Genomic DNA, 16737 nt, shown 5'->3' on the forward strand with positions numbered 1-16737 from the left:
AACTTCAACAGTTGCAAAGAATACGTAATAAAACAGTGTTTGCTATTTATTACAAGTTGTTCAAAAGTAGCATTTTTGATTCCAGGGTCTATTGGCTGTGCTGTTCACAGCAGGAAGCCATCTGCCACATGTGCTTACAGAGCACTTGAAATATCTCTAGTGGGAATTGAGATGTGCTCTAAATGTAAAATTCACAATATGAATGAAAGAATGTAAAATATCTCATTAATATATTTTTTATATTGATGGCATGTGGAAATGACAATATTCTGGATATATTATGTTACATAAAATATTATTAAAATTAATTTCACTAGTTTCTTTTTACTTTTTAAAATTGGAAGATGTTAAATTGCCTACATGGTTCACCTCATATTTCAGTTGGATAGCATGGATTTACAGTGTAAATAAATGCAATTTCCTCCCATTAATCAAGTGCAAGCCCATGGATTACACACACTGCTGAGTGCTGACTACGGATAAGAGTGAATGGTCTTTGCTTTGGCTGTTCTGCCTCATATATTCAGGAATACTCAGTCAGCAGCTCAGACCTCACTCACAATGGTGACCTATGCTATTCAACTCCAAGGCAACCAAGAAGACTCTAGCAAGTGTGTATATTTATTCAAACAATATTTGATAACACACACACACACACACACACACACACATTTCTCTAAAGATCCAAGAACATTTTTTAAGAAGAAAAAAAGAATTTTAGTTTAATGTTTGCATAGATCAGGAGTACCATTGGTTATTAGGTAGGTAAGAAGATGTTCTAGAATTCCTTAAGGAACAAAATGGACTTAACAAGATGAGACCTTTAAGACAATGTTCAAAAGAAAGCATTTTCTGTTCTTGAAGAAGAAAGTTAAAAAAGTGCTTTGGCTTATGTTTGCTAGCTCTGGTATTAAGATGTACTATGAAGTAGGCAGAAGTCACCTTTCCCTAATTTTCCTTTGTGCCATACTTCCCCTTCTAGCTCTTCCCCCTGTTTGGAAATCCTAGTGCCTTTCTCAGCTCTGTCTCTCTTATTTGTCTCTTTCCATAGAAAGAGAAATAATCTTCTGTTAATGTAAGGCCAGTAGAAGGTTGGGCTCAGAGACACATGCAGTTTGCAGAAATTTCCCAGGTGATTTTGGGATTCTTTCACTCCACTCCTGTCGAGAACCACTGCCCTCAGATTGTAGATGAATGTAGCATTCTTCCAGGAATATTTACCGTAAAATAGGAGAGTCACAGAAGGGTTACCTGGCTCGCTCAGTAGATAGAGCATGTGACTCTTGATTTCAGGGGCTTGAGTTCAAGCCCCATGTTGGGCATAGAGGTTACTTTTAAAAAAATAAGTAAATAAAAATAAATAAAAGGAACAGGCAAAAACAAAACAATGTTTAAGTGGTGCCTGGCTGGCTCTTGATCTTGGGGTCGTGAGTTTGAGCCCCATGTTAGGCGTAGAGTGTACTTAAATATTTTTTAAAATAAAAATAAAGAAGGTCACAGAATAGGCACAATGCTTAATACAAGGAATTAATCATGGAGGGGGGAATTCTAGGCACCAGAAGCTGAGTTTTGGCTGAGGGTGGAGGACAAGAACCTCTATGCTATCTTTCCATGGTGGCTGCATTGTGAAAGGGTCTGACTTCAGGGTTTTGGAGAAGATTGCTTCATCCATCACCTGATTGCCTAATGCCTAAACATCACAAAGCTAATTTCTACGGGGCTTAGTCTCTGCTAATTGATACCTATGGGTTAGTGGGTTACCTTTTGTAGGTAACACAAACACATTTCAACATGTTTTCTGAAGATCCAATACCTTAACCCAAAGAATTAATTAGTTGGAATTTCTGCACGTTTGTAGGCTGGCAGGGATCATATTTTTCAGATTGACTGGCCTTTGGGATGTACTTTGAATTACACAGAATAAATAGCACCCCATATCTAGGTAGGGCCCAGCCTTCTAATTTACTGACTATATTTAGATGCTTCTGGAATGAAATGATGACTGTGAAAGTAAAATAATACACTTACTCTTTTTTAAAAAAATATTATTTTTGAGAGGGAGAGAGAGAGCAGAGGAGGGGCAGAGAGAGAGGGGGACAGAAGATCTGTCTGTGCTGACAGCAGAGAGCCCAATGGGGGGCTCGAACTCATGAACCTTGCTTGAGATGATGACCTGAGCTGAAGTTGGACACTTAACCGACTGAGTTACCCAGGCGCACTGATACACTTATTCTGATCAGGTATTACCTCTCAGAAATTCTCTCGTTGTTTTTTTTTCTTTTGACGTGCCCATACGGTTTCTTATAGTTCAGCATACTTCCAGTGCATTTTAGGAAGTGAATCTTACATTAATTTTGCTATTCATATAGTTCAATAAATATAATTGCCAACAATAAGTACTATATTTCTAGAGGAGTACATTTATATAGCATTCTATTTTCTTTTTAACCTGGAAATTATTTTCTTTCAAATGTCATTCATTTGAAATTCTAGACCCTCAAGAGACAATTCTCCAGCATACATCTGTTGACATACTTCCTGCAAGGTTCGCGTCCCCCAGATAGGGTAGGATGGGTAGTCAAGACTGTATGATTTCTGGCTTCAGGTGTGCAATAACAAAGATTTCAGAAACCATGCTCTACTGTAGTAAGGCTAGTCTAGCAGTATAGTAAAGTGTAGCAGAGGAGTACTAGCGGGCAATGTAGGTGTTTTTAGGGCATTCCTGATGTCTTCCAACTTCCTAATCCCCTTCATCTCAGCTTTAAATCCTACCAAAAGAAAAGAAAAGGTCCAGATAACCCAAATATGAGTAATGTGGTAGGCAGAATAATAGCCCCAAAGATATCCATGTTGTAGTCCTCAGAACCTGTGACTAAGTTAGGTTACATGGCAAAGAGGAATTGAGGTTGCAGATCAAATTAAGGTTGCTAATCATCTGACTTTAAATTAGATGGGGGGGGGGGCTTATCCTGGACTACTCAGGTGGGCCAGTATAATCACAGCGTCCTTAAAGGTGAACAAAGGAGGCAGAAAGGAGTCAGAGAAAGAGATGTGGCAAGGGAAACAGGGTCAGAGAGATGCTGCCATGCTGCCTGTGAAGATGGAAGAAGTGGGACACGAGCTAAGGGATGTGATCAACTTCTGGTAGCTAGAAAGGTAGGAAAATGGATTCTTCCCAAGACCCTCCAGAAAGGAATGCAGCCGAGCCACATCTTGATTTTAGCTCAGTTAAACCCCCGAGGGTCCTCAGAAGCACAGAACTGTAAGGCAATACATTTGTGTTGTTTTAAGCCACTAAGTTGGTGATAATTCGTTACAGCAGCAGTAGAAAACTAGTACATCTGGTAACTGGATTTGTGGTTCTTTGTAATCAAAGATAATTCTAACCAAGTCTGTATAAAATCAGCATTTTTAAAATATGATTCCCATATAATTCCTCTTTCTCAAGGTTGGCAGCAGTGACAGCTGACTTTTAAATGGTTTATGTTCTTAACTGTCTTAAATTATGCCACATCCTATTACATCTCTCCTGATGAATTAGAATTTTGTTGTTTTTTGGACTTCATTTTTATTAGATGAGTTTTTTTTTTTTTTAATTTTTTTTTCAACGTTTTTAATTTATTTTTGGGACAGAGAGAGACAGAGCATGAACGGGGGAGGGGCAGAGAGAGAGAGGGAGACACAGAATCGGAAACAGGCTCCAGGCTCCAAGCCATCAGCCCAGAGCCTGACGCGGGGCTCGAACTCACGGACCGCGAGATCGTGACCTGGCTGAAGTCGGACGCTTAACCGACTACGCCACCCAGGCGCCCCTTTTATTAGATGAGTTTTAAGTTCACAGTAAAGTTCAGAGGAAGGTACAGAGATTTATTTACTACACACATCCTTGTCCCCACACTTGGTTATTTTTTAAAGCCCTAACACATAAGTTTATTTTTGCTTTAATACCAATTTCATTCAGATTCCAGTTTTCCTAAAGAGTGTTGCTTTAAATGAAGGTTTCTATTACAAATTTCTGGAAATCCACTTCCTGTTGTATAAAACACGGTTTCTTTTGTCAGAAACTATGCTTCTTTGAGGCCTTAAGTATTTTTTCCTCTCTGTCCTAAGGGTAATTGCCAGGTCAACTCTTTTTTTTTTTTTTTTCTTTTTTGGAGCCAATATACATAGTTTGTTTTAAATATGAATCCAAGTTAGTTAACATATAGTGTAATAATGATTTCAGGAAAAGAATTTAGTGCTTCATCACTTACACAGAACACCCAGTGCGCATCCCAACAAGTGTCCTCCTTAGTGCCTCGCACCCATTTAGCCCATCCTGATCAATTCTTAATACACTTCCCCAAAGCTGCAGGAGGGAGGAGCCGGCACCTCCTGCAGGTGAAGGGGGTTAGAGACCTAAATGGAAGGCTCCTTCACGGTATTCAGATTATTTCTCCCTCCAATCATGACAACTGTGATAACCTAACATGAGTGAAATGTTTTGTTACAGGTTGAACCACTGACACTCTACCCACCTGCCGCTTAAATAATTCCTCAGAATGGGAAAGGTACGGATTAAGTAGAGACATAATACAGCGTAGAAAAAAAACTACTCTCTGGTATTTTGAGAATACTAGGTAAGAGTTACCAAATAAAGAGCAAGTAGTTAATACCCATTTCATTTACCCAGCACAACGTCAGTACTCAATTTCAGTGTTTTAAAGCAATACCCAACTTTTATCCCCAAAGTTAGAGATCTATAACAATTTATTGTGGTTTTCCCAAAAAGTCCAGGACCGCCGCAGAGGCAGAGAAATCATTGACAGCTGCGTGTCTGGCGGCCACCGCGGCCACAGCGGCGGCGGCATGCCCCCGTGGCTGCGTGCGCGCGCGACGGGGCGGGGCGGAGTCGGAGCCGGGCGCGCGCGCGCGCGGGGACGGGGCGGGGAGAGCCCAGAGGGCCGGCGGGCGCGCGCCCGGGGCTGTCTGGTCGGCAGGGGGCGCTGCGCACCCACGCCCCGCGCTGCCTGCCCCCGGGTGCTGTCCGCGGCGGTTCGATTGGAGCAGCCGCCGAAGAGCGCTTGGCGCCATTTTGAAGCGGAGAGGAGGAGGAACGGCCCGGCTGGCTGCGGAAGGGGAGGGGGGGGGGAGGAGGCGATTGGATGCGGCGGCGGCGGCGGATCCCGGAGAGCAGCGGAGTGAGAGGAGTAGCGAGTCGGGCACCCGGAGGTAGGAAACAATTCAGTTAACGGAAAGAAAATGTCTCTCTTCTCTGGTCTCCGTGCTCCATTTTTCAGCGCCCGCCACCGCGGCAGTGTCTGTGGCGGGGCTTAAGCGCCGCCCGCCTGCCAGCCGAGAGTCGCCTCCCGGCATCGGGGGCTGCAGCCGCCGGCTCCCTGGCGGCGGCCGGGGCCGGGAGGAGTGGGGCGCGGGCCGGGGGCGTGGGTCGGGCTGCGCGGTGGGGGTGGGGAGGGCCCCGCCGCCGGCGCGCTCCCTCCACGCCGCGGGCTCAGTCGCAGCCTCTGGAAATTAAACTTGCCGCCCTGGCCCCAGCCGGGGCGCCCGCGGCGGCGGTGGCGGCGGGCGGTGACCTTGCGCGCGGGCGGGGGTCCGCGCCCCGCAGCCGGGTCGCCCGCGCCCCGCCGCCTCCGCCTCCGCCCCTCCCCCCGCGTCCCGGCCGGCCGGCGGCTGTTTCCCGGGCGGCAGGCGGGCGGCGCGGTGCTCCTGTTGAATCCTCCCGCTGGCGGGTTTTCCCCCTTCCGGGCGAGGGGTGGGGAGCGCGGGTCCGGGCTGAACCCCGGGCGGCGTGCGGGCCGCGGGCGCCTTCGCCCCTTCGCCGGGTCCCCGCGCGCCTCGCCCGCGCCGCCCAGCCCTTCGCTCCGGGCGAGGAAGCGGGCTGCTAGAGTGACATTTTTGCACTGTTACTTGCCAATCGCCGGACATAAAGCGCGCTAACCGCGCTCTCGGAGCTGGTGCTGGGGGAACCTGAGGACCTGGTGGAGCGAGAGCGCAAGTACTGGCTGGAGAGACTCTTTCCTCCTGGGCGACAGCTGGGTTCTGGCTTTCCTTTAGGAAGCCTTGGAGTTGGAGTGACAATGAAAATGGTGTGCAGTTGGAAATAGTTAACATTTTTGCGCTGTTATCTTAGTGACACTTGAAAAGTTTTGGTCAGAAGAAGAATCTTGTATGTTGCCGCTGTTGTTTTTTGGTACGTACGTTCAAGCTGCGCCAAGCAGAAGTACAGTTATTTTGAGGGAGTGGATCTGAACCCTGAAATGCGGTGCCTCGCCTTCAGACTTGCCTTGTTACTGCCTTCCTTCCCGGGGAACGCGTAAACTCCGGGAAGGGTTTGAAAGAGCAGGTTGCTACCCTTTCAACACACGTTTTAAGAATCCTAACTAACCCAGTAAAAGAGAACCCTTTATTTTGCTTTGAAGGATGTGCTCTGAACGCTGTTTTCACACTTTTATTATGAAGTGATGGATGGGCAGTGCTGTCCTGAACGACCCTACCCTTACTAGTTTCGGAAACTTGGGATACAGCCTTTAATGTCGAAGGCTGGCCATAGGTCTTTAGTGAGTTGGGAGTCTTCCACTGTCTTCCTAATAAACTTTAAAAATTCAAGCGTGATTGTAAGAGCGAGCTGTAAATAAGTTACAGTTATTTCAAACTTGCATGGCAATACGATCATTGTTCTCAACTGACCCCTGTAAAGTTCCAAGCTAGAGCATTTTTGGTATTAACTTACGTAATAAGTAAAATAGTTAAAAACACAAAAATGGTATTAAGCAAAATAAGGGCTGGAAAGGACACTTTATATATGCAGCACATTTGTCAGAGATGTTAAGCATTTTTAGGGACAGTAAGATGAGCATTCCCATGGTTGTATGCAGGTCAGTTTGTGGAACAGTTAATCTTGTATCACCTGGTGATAGCAGAAAACCTAATTAAAATTTATACCGGTGAATATGTAGGTGAAAGTTTCAACATGGGACTTATGTTAGATGTATTCTCAAAAACTTAACTATAAAAAACACATCTTAGGTCCGAACGTTATTCCTTTGAAATAAACTTGCAAATACATAGAGAAAAGGTGCACTTTTGACATTCTTTGATTACTGAAGTAGCTATTTTTTTTTTGCCTTTTTTTCTTTTTCTTTTTCTTTTTTTTTGCTGTTTAAAAAATTACCATTTTTGCAGCTGGGTTTTACCTTAGGGGTTAAATATTTTAAATGACAAGGTAGTATTTGGATTGGTGTTTCGTTTTAAAGAACTTTTGTTCTCTTTATTATTTTCTCCTTTTTTTGAGATTGATTCTCCTTGTATGAGCTTTGTTTTCACAGCAGCTTTTGTATTCTTCCTGTTGCTTTTATTCCTGTCTAATTATGTCTGTCTTTTCCCTCACTTTTTCCAGGAATTGCAGGAGATAATGTGATGACAGTGATTCTTGTCATGAGATGTCATGAAATGTTGCTAAGGTTATTTGACAGGTAGTCTGAGCTGGCTGTTGATAGAAGTTGCTTTATTAAGTTTACTTAAAAATTGTTCTGCAGCTTTAACAGTCACAAAGAGTAACATTTTGAGGACTTGACTTTATCGATAACTTGGTAAACCTAACAATAAAGTGATACCCTGTATTAGACAGAACTTGCTCTGATGAGGAATGATACTTTATGAGGAAGGGAATATTTTGGGAAGTTGTGTTTTGTTTTTGTTTTGTTTTGTTTTGTTTTGTTTTTTTTTTGCTTTTCCCTCTTGAAGAATTAGGATTGTCCTTTGACTTCCTCATTGCAACTTTTTTGATCATATGTGCCTAGAACTAACAATTTAACTGTGATTTGGCTTGGATGGCAAGTAGTGTATATAAGTTAGAAAAGAATAAATTTATGTTTCCTTTGTTAGTGTTAGAGAGCTATAAAGAAACTTAAAGATGATCATCACCTTAGTTATGATATGCATGAGAAATTAGGTTCAGATTGTAATTTATCCAAAGTCACAGTCATATTCATATGGTGGAATTGGGGTAACTCTTAGTTTCTCATGGAAGCTTAGAAGCTTCTATATGGTCTGTATTGTTTTGTTCAGGATTTAAGTAATATTTAAAATTCCTGCCAGATAGCATATTATTCTTCATTCCCTTCTCCATTCATTCAATCAAGAAGTAATATTTCAAGGTTAACATCTGTTTCAGAGTCTGGTTTTAATAATTTTTATCTGGCATTCAGTCCACTTAAGTTGTCTCAGAAGATAACCTTTTGCATGTCTCTTTTCTGGAGTTAGTTGATCTTTCGTTGTGCAACGTTACTTGACATGGCATTCATTTATTCTTCTTGAAACTTGTAAGCCAGGGTGATTTTGAGGTTAGTATTGAACTTTATTTTGTTGTAAGATGGATGTGTATGACTGTATTTTTTTCACTTTTAAACTCCGTTTGCTACACCAGTCATTTGTCACTTCCAGTTAAAATAGATATTTCGATAAAATTGTGTTTGGTTTGAGTATTCCTGTTTGGAAATGTTAAAAATTCCAGAAATACTTAGTTTATTTTTATTTTTATTTTTTTAATTTTTTTTTCAACGTTTATTTATTTTTGGGACGGAGAGAGACAGAGCATGAACGGGGGAGGGGCAGAGAGAGAGGGAGACACAGAATCGGAAACAGGCTCCAGGTTCTGAGCCATCAGCCCAGAGCCCGATGCGGGGCTCGAACTCACGGACCGCGAGATCGTGACCTGGCTGAAGTCAGACGCTTAACCGACTGTGCCACCCAGGCGCCCCAGAAATACTTAGTTTAAAAGTAAGCCCAGTATTTTCTCTGAAAATGTATTTACTTTTGAAGCATATTTAAGAAGCTGGCAAATGGTTCTCAGTTTTGACTCCTCAGCGTGTAGAGGTCTGCTCTTCCTCACATTATAATGTTATGAAGCTGATTATAACCATTTTCCCCTGTAAATGAAAAGGGTTTTTAGCCATTTCTCACTAGTGCAAAAATAGGGTAGGTTTGTTGCTTTGAGACTGTAATTGTTTTAGGTGGGAGGGATGATCATGCACAGGGAGAAAATTATGAAGATTAAACTCAGATGAGCAAAATTTAGTTGCTTAAAGCCATTAATCTGAGATATTTAAACATATCCGTAATAGTTATTGTGTTCTAACGACTAGGCATTAATAATAGGCAGTAATTAGAAGTGCTTAGTTTAGTTGCAAAACTTCTAAGTGGCTAAGGGGACTGGAGGAAGACTGGTTAAAGCAGGAAGCATCTTTAAAGGGCCATGACCTGGAAGTACTCCTCTAACCTGCTTCTCCCTTTGACAGAGAATGCTTTAACCTGATTCAGTTAAAATGAACAAACGTTAAGCTCCCATATGCAGAATGCCAGAGATGATGCAATAACAAGGACTGAGATCTTGCCTTGTAGAAGTTTAGGGTACTGGTTGGCCACCTGCACCAAGGTGGTGGGAACTGAGAACCAGACAGTAAGATCCCTGCTGTTAAGGCTTCTTTGAGTAACAGTTGAGGTTGCTCTTCTTTATGTGGGAGAATGAAATTAGCCAACACTAAATATAAAACTGATAGGAAGAGGGAATGTAATAACCATAAGCATTGCCTCTTTCTAGGAGAGGATGGTTGGGGGGGGGGAGGCAATAGGAAATGAGAGTTTGTGGTGCTTTGGGCAGTGTAGGGATTCTTTTTCTTTTTCATCTCAGAAGTGGTTTTAGAGTGAAGAGATCTTAAAGAAAAGCCCCAGATGTATACCCAAAATCGATTTCCACAGTATATCCTCTACTAGCTGAAATTCAGTCAGGCAATTTTAGTCAACCTTCTGATATGGAGATGGGGGAGGAGCTGTGTGTGGATAGTTGATGGTGAGAGGGCTGTGTGTGGATAGTTGATGGGGCTTAGAGGACTTTAAGTAATTTTATACGTTAGGTTAAAAGTTATACATGTATATGATAAACATTCTGATGGCACAAAAAAGTAAAAATAAAAGCTACTTGTCCTCCCCCCCCCAACAGGCAATCCACTGTTAATCGTTTCTAGAGAGTTTATTTTTCAAAAAACTTATACAAATAGTATTATATTGTACCGTCCTTTTTTTTTTCAACTGCAATTTACTTTTTTGCCTAATGTCACAGAGCAGTTTTCATATTGGCACATATAGATCAACATAATTAAAAATGATTATTTTATGAGGATGTATCATGATTTTTTCTTTCGAGTGTTTAGATTGTAACAATTTACACTGACCAGTGGTTTATGAGTATGCCTGTTACATGTTCACCAACATTGGACTTTATTAAACCTTATGCTTCTTGCCAATTTGATATGAAATTTTTATCTTGTTTTGATTTGCATTTCTTTGATTATGAGTGAGGGTAATCACTTTCTTTTTTCTTTTTTTGGGGGGGGTATGTGTTTATTGGGCAGAAGTTACTTGTAGCACGTACTTGAGATGGAGCTTGTTTTACTTGACTCTTTCTCCCCCTCTCTCGTCTAAAATGAACTGAGAGAGGTGCAATTTTTAGAGAGTTATAATATTTTTAGAGCCTGTGGCACCTTGAGGGGGGCATTGCTCTGAATGGAGAGACTACAGTGCTAGACTTTGAACGACCAAGGGCCAACATTGAGCATATTGAGAGCCCTTAACTTGGTGTTAACGAGGTATATAAAGGCAGGAAGGGAGATTTGAGAGGGCAAATAAATTTTGTATAGGGCCAGCTCTGTCTTCTGTCTGCTTCTCCTGTCTCACTACTGCCTTCCCCCTTCAGTTGTCATTTGGTTTTTACCTGTGCTGTCATTTCATTTGCTCCTGTTCCCTGGCAGGGGTAGCAACCTTGACCTTGTTATTTCAGGAGTTCCTCCAGAGATGAGGGACACTTAGTTTTAATTATAAGGGAAACTGATTTTGCTTCAAACCAGTCAAAGGGAGCAGTTCTCATTTCTTACATCCTTTAGATCTATTTTCTGATGTTTAGTAGTACCTTTCTGTAGTTGATATTCTCCTAGGGTGTCAGAGGCCTTAGATGCTGAACTGTACAGAAATCAGGGGATGTTGGCAGGACTACATGGACTTTGTTCCTGTTGAATCCCTACATAACACCCTCACCGCCAGCTTCACAGTTTTTTTTTTTTTTTTTTTTTAATGAATTTTTTTTCCATGTAGCCTTGGGAAGTGATAGGTTTAAAGGGGTTTTGTCTGTCACCCCCTCTGTCCCCAATCACAAATGATAACCATGTGTAAGTGATGTTAATTAATGTGACTGTGGTGATCTTTTCACAGTGCATGTGCATAGTATCAAAACATCAGGTTGCATATCTTAAATATGTACAATTTTTGTACATCAGAGATACAAAGCTGTTAAAGTTTTTGTCTAAAGTTACCGTACACGCTAGTTAACATCAGATAGCTAGTCCTTTTTCATCATTACCTCTAGCCTTGGCCAATGGTTCTCAAATGGGGGTGTTTGGGACACCCCTTCCCTCCCCAGTGCCTCACACCAGGACATTTGGCAAGGTCTGGAGACATTTTGGCTATCATAACTGGGGGAATGGGGGAGGGTGGTGCCACTGGCATCTAGTGGGTGGAGGTCAGGGATGTTAAACACCCTACATTGTGTAGGGCAACGTTCCACAACAAAAAATTATCTGGCCCAATGTATCAATAGTTACAAGGATGAGAAACCCTGGTCTAGGTAGAATTAATCTGGGAAGCCCGTAGTTAACCCCAGCTCAACTGAACTAGGCCTGCCCACCAACTCTTGGTAGTAGCAATGCAGCTATTTCAAGGCTTTCATTTAGTTTTATGCTCAAAATGGCAAGCTTTGAAATACAAGTCTTGAGCACTTTTTTTTTTCTTTGTCTCTTTGGTAAATTTCTATTTGGCTATTGACTTTCCTTCTCTTCTCCCTTTATGATATAATATAATTGGGGTCAAAGCTTTGTAGTTCTAGTTGGGAGTTTGGAAGGTCAGTAGCATTTAAGACTTGAACAGCAGTAGGAGCATATGTAGGCATTTGATGTAATGCTTGATGAGCAAAGCCCTTTCTAAGGAAGGCAAAAGAGCTTGGTGGTTAAGCCTGTAAACTTGACTTAGGTTTTTATTCTGTCTCCATTACTAGCTAGCGTTGTCACCATGGGCAAATTACTAATTTTGCTAAGCCTCAGTTTCTGAATCTGTAAAGTGGGTGATAATAGATATCTCACATTTAAAAACAGCTTAATTCAGCTATAATTCACATACAGTATAATTCACTGAATGAACGTGTACAATTGTTTTCTAGTACATTCACAAGTTTATGCAACCATCACTGCAATCTGATTGTAGAACATTTTTATCTCCCATGAGAGAAACCCCAAACGTGTTAGTTGTCACCTCCTATTACCACTAATCTCATTCGTTGTTTTTTTTTTTTTTTTGGGTGGGGGGCGGATAAGCCAGACCAAATGCTTACCCTGGTGCCAAGATGGTAAGTACTCAACAAAAAAACCATTAGAAGTTGGTGCAGGGATACTGTATTTGTGCAAAGTCCACTCATATCACTTTAGAGAAGGCCAAGATGGAAAATTGTTTGTTAAATGGTATATGTTATATACTATACAAGAAATTCATGCTCCAAAATATAAAGATAAAAGATATTTTTGCAATTATGAAATGTATATTCAAGTAGGAAGAAAGAAACTGGTTGTATAAAATACCAGTTATAATTAGAAAATAATTGAAAACAAGGCAGAATAAAGTGTTTTCAGGAAGGTGTAAACAAAATATCTGAAATTGGGAATTTGATAAAAGGAAATTGATTAATCATGTCAAGCTGAGAGTACAGGAATCATGAAAAACCTCTTGAAGTGAGGGACTTTTTGGCCAAGTCTTAGATGATAAAATATGAGACTTTGACTCCTAAGAAGAGCCCTTGAAGAATGCTATACTTCTTGAGGTATTGGTGGTACCATCATCATCATCATTTCTTGCTGCCTCATGCTCCTGCCAAATGTTGCCTCTCGTAGCTTCATCCATGGTCTTTTTTGATGTTTCTAATCTGTGGTATTTGGGAATTTATCTAAATGCATTAAGTAAAGTTTTAGTGAGAGGTTGATGTCTGTGACAAAAGGATATGAATATGTGGCCTTATGTTGTCTCTTGGAATTGCATTTTTCGTTTATTTTCTGATTTAATTGGGTTTATTGAGTAAATAGTTCCTAGACAAATTAGGCTGATAAAAATGTTTTCTTCTTCCAGGGCTTCTACTATGAACTATATCCCTGACCTCTCTCCTAAATATCCTGTCTTCTTTTTCTTGTATACTGTATTGGACACAATACCTCCAGTACAACACATTCAAAACTGAGTTGCTTTCCTCTACCTCTACCCTTTAACATCCTGTCTGGGTTAATAACACAGATACCTTTTTTTAAGTTGTAAGGGATGACTAGATTTGTTATCAAGTCAGAAACCTGGAGTCTTCTTGATCTTTCTCCTTTACTTCTCATATCCAACGAATTACCAAATCTTGTTGATTCTGATACAGTATTTTCAAAGGTATTTATTTATTTATTTATTTATTTTTAACGTTTATTTTTTTTTGAGACAGAGAGAGACAGAGCATGAACAGGGGAGGAGCAGAGCAGAGAGACAGGGAGACACAGAATCTGAAACAGGCTCCAGGCTCTGAGCTGTCAGCACAGAGCCCGACGCAAAGGTTTTTTAAAAAATAAATACTGTATGCATATTAGTACTTCAAAAGTGAAACAGCAAAAAGAGGAAAAAAGATACACAATCAAAAGTTTCTCATTCATAGCCTTTCCCATCTGTCTAGTTCCCAAATTTCTACAGTAGTTTACTCACGTTATTGATTTCTTACATATCCTTCAGGGGATTTAAAAAATACAGCCGTTAATAAGTACATTTATCCCATCTTTCTCTTTTCCCCTCCTCCTGTCCCCAGATGTTTTACATTAGTGTTGGAAACTGCTTTGCCTTTTACTTTCTCTCTCTCTCTCTTTTTTTAAGTTTGTTTATTTTGAGAGAGAGTGAGAGAAAGTGAGAGGCGGAGGAGCAGAGAGAGAGGGAGAGAGAGAGAATCCTAAGCAGGCTCTGGCACTGTAAGCTCGAAGCCTGATATGGGGCTCAAACTCCCGAACCTTGAGATCATGACCTGAGCTGAAGTCAGACTCTTAACAGGGCCACCCAGGTGCCCCACCTTTTACTTTTTTTTTTTCCCCCACTGAACAATATACCTTGGAGATCTTAATGCAGTAGTGTATAAAGTGCTAGTTGCTTATGCACGCTCTCTACTTCTCTCCACTTTTCAAAAGCTGCTGTTCCTTTTTACTTATGAACCACAATTTAACTGGTAGTATAAAACACCAGTTACCATAAAATAATTTAAAAGAAGGCGGAATAAAGTATTTTCTTTTAAAGCCCATTGGTGGACAGCTGTATTGTTTCCAGTGTTTACTATTATAAAAATTATAAGAATCTTGCATCAAGCAACACTGTTGCATATATTATTCTGTACATATGCCCATGTGTCTGTAGGATAAATTCCTAGAAGTGGAATTGCTGGGTCAAAGAATATAACAGGTATAATTTTGATATTGTTAAACTGTGTTTCATAGACGTTGTAACAATAACGTGTATATGAGAATACTTGTTTCCCTATACCCTTGCCCACACAGTGTGTAATCAAGCTTTTTGGATTTTTGCCAATACGATAGGCGAAGAATGGTATCTCAGTGTAGTTTTAATTAATATTTCTCTTACAAGTGAAGCCAAGCATCTTTTCATATGGTTAAGAGCCCTCTATATTATTTTTTTTTTCCTGTGAACTCTCTGATTTTAATCTTTACCCATTATTTTCTGTCCATTTGGGGATTCTTAAATTTCTCTTCAGTCCCTGTGCCATTGGTTGGTTTAGTAAATGTAAACATGACTTGCTTGTTTGCATGCATTTGTCTTCTGACAGGTATCTGCTTACACCATCACTCCCTTCTAGGCTGTCTCTTAGACTATTAACAGAGTGATATTTCTAATCATGAATTTGTGTCATTTCCTTGCTTTAAACTCTTCAGTGGCTCTTCACGCCCTTTGTAATCCAAGTATCTTAGTATTGGCATGGTACCTACCTGCCTTGCCAGCATTTCATGTCACTTTGTGTTAGGCTCGCTCAGCTCCCAAAACACTGCTCATAGCTCCCTACTGTGTTGGACCTTTTGTCTCTCTGTCTTTCTATGTGGTATTTCTCTTCTTGCAGTGGTCATTCCTGCTTGTTCACATGTCCAAACACCTGCTTTTCATCCTCTACCTAATGGAAAGGTTTTTCTGATACATGACTCTTCTTTTGGGCAACGTGTTGTGCTCTTTTCCCCTTCTCACAAGACCCTGTGTATACCTTTATAATGGAAACCGTCATGTCATGTGTTGTTCTTATTTGTGTGTTTTTTTGCCCTTATACGGTTAACCTTTGAGGCCATGAACTTATAGTTATTTTGGAACCTAGCAGAGTATTTGGCACTGGTAGATGATTAATATTTACTGAATACACACAAATGTATGTATATATACGCTAAATATAAGTCTGGACAACCCAAGACTAGGTGGAAAAAGGGAAAATTAATACAGTGAGCTCATGAATTGTTTTTAAATTTATTTTTGATTTACTTATATATGTATTATATATTCTATATATTTATGTTCTGTATTTGCATGTATTTATATTAAGGTGTAAACTAAATACAGTGAAATGTACAGATCTCACTTTGATTAGATCAATACCCAGTGCCCAAAAGATGATATTGAGCATTTTTGTCATCCCAAAAGGTTCCCTCTTTGCCTTTTTTATCCAGTTCCCTCTTCCCCAAGCACTCTGATATCTAACAAGGTAGATTAGTTTTGTTCTGTGTTCATGCAGTGTGCTTTTTTGCATTTAGCTTCTTTTGCTTAGCATTTCCAGATTTATCCATGAAGTGGAATATATCAGTTTTTCTTTTTATTGCTTAATAAAATTAAATTGGATGAATATACCACAGTTTATCTTTTCTTCTGTTGATGAACATTTGAGTTGCTTCCAGTTTTTTACCATTAAGAATAAGACCTATGCGTGTCTTCTTGCAAACAGTTGTTTTCATTTTTCTTGAGTAAATGCCTAGGAATGGAATTGTGAGTTTATAGGCAGATGTGTGTTTAACTGTGTCAGAAATTCCCACATTTTCAAAGTGATTTTCTACTTTATATTCCCACCATGAATATATGAGAATTCTAGTTGCTCTACATTCTTGCCAACATTTGGATAATCAGCCTTAATTTTAGCCATTTATAAGGTATGAAATGGTTTCTCATTGTGGTTTTATTTTGGATTTCCTTGGTGGCTAATGATGTTGAGTAGCTTTTCATACAGCTATTGATAATTAGTGTATTTTCTTTTGTGAATTTGTCTTCCAAGTTTTCTGCATGTTTAAAAAATTGGTTATATGGGGCGCCTGGGTGGCGCAGTCGGTTAAGCGTCCGACTTCAGCCAGGTCACGATCTCGCGGTCCGGGAGTTCGAGCCCCGCGTCGGGCTCTGGGCTGATGGCTCAGAGCCTGGAGCCTGTTTCCGATTCTGTGTCTCCCTCTCTCTCTGCCCCTCCCCCGTTCATGCTCTGTCTCTCTCTGTCCCAAAAATAAATAAACGTTGAAAAAAAAAATTAAAAAAAAAAAAAAAAATTGGTTATCTTTTTATTGGTGTGTAATATAGTCTGGATACAAGTTGTCAGATCAA

At 40.6% G+C, this 16737-nt stretch overlaps 1 protein-coding gene across 8 annotated transcripts in view; it reads left to right on the top strand.

Annotated features, from left to right (window-relative positions):
- Window positions 1–5105: 5105 nt before the first annotated feature.
- PDS5B (PDS5 cohesin associated factor B) overlaps window positions 5106–16737 on the top strand; it is a 202131-nt gene continuing 190499 nt past the window's right edge. For 3 of the 8 annotated variants that reach the window (XM_047863778.1, XM_047863797.1, XM_047863790.1), the window contains exon 1: window positions 5155–5211. The gene's annotated coding sequence lies outside the window, so the exon portion shown is untranslated. Of the gene's footprint in view, window positions 5212–5767; window positions 6191–16737 lie in introns of those variants that run through there. The other 5 variants (XM_047863743.1, XM_047863783.1, XM_047863753.1 and 2 more) reach the window with 4 other exon arrangements.

This window comes from Prionailurus viverrinus, chromosome A1 (genome assembly GCF_022837055.1).
Source record: "Prionailurus viverrinus isolate Anna chromosome A1, UM_Priviv_1.0, whole genome shotgun sequence".
Taxonomy (NCBI): domain Eukaryota; kingdom Metazoa; phylum Chordata; class Mammalia; order Carnivora; family Felidae; genus Prionailurus; species Prionailurus viverrinus.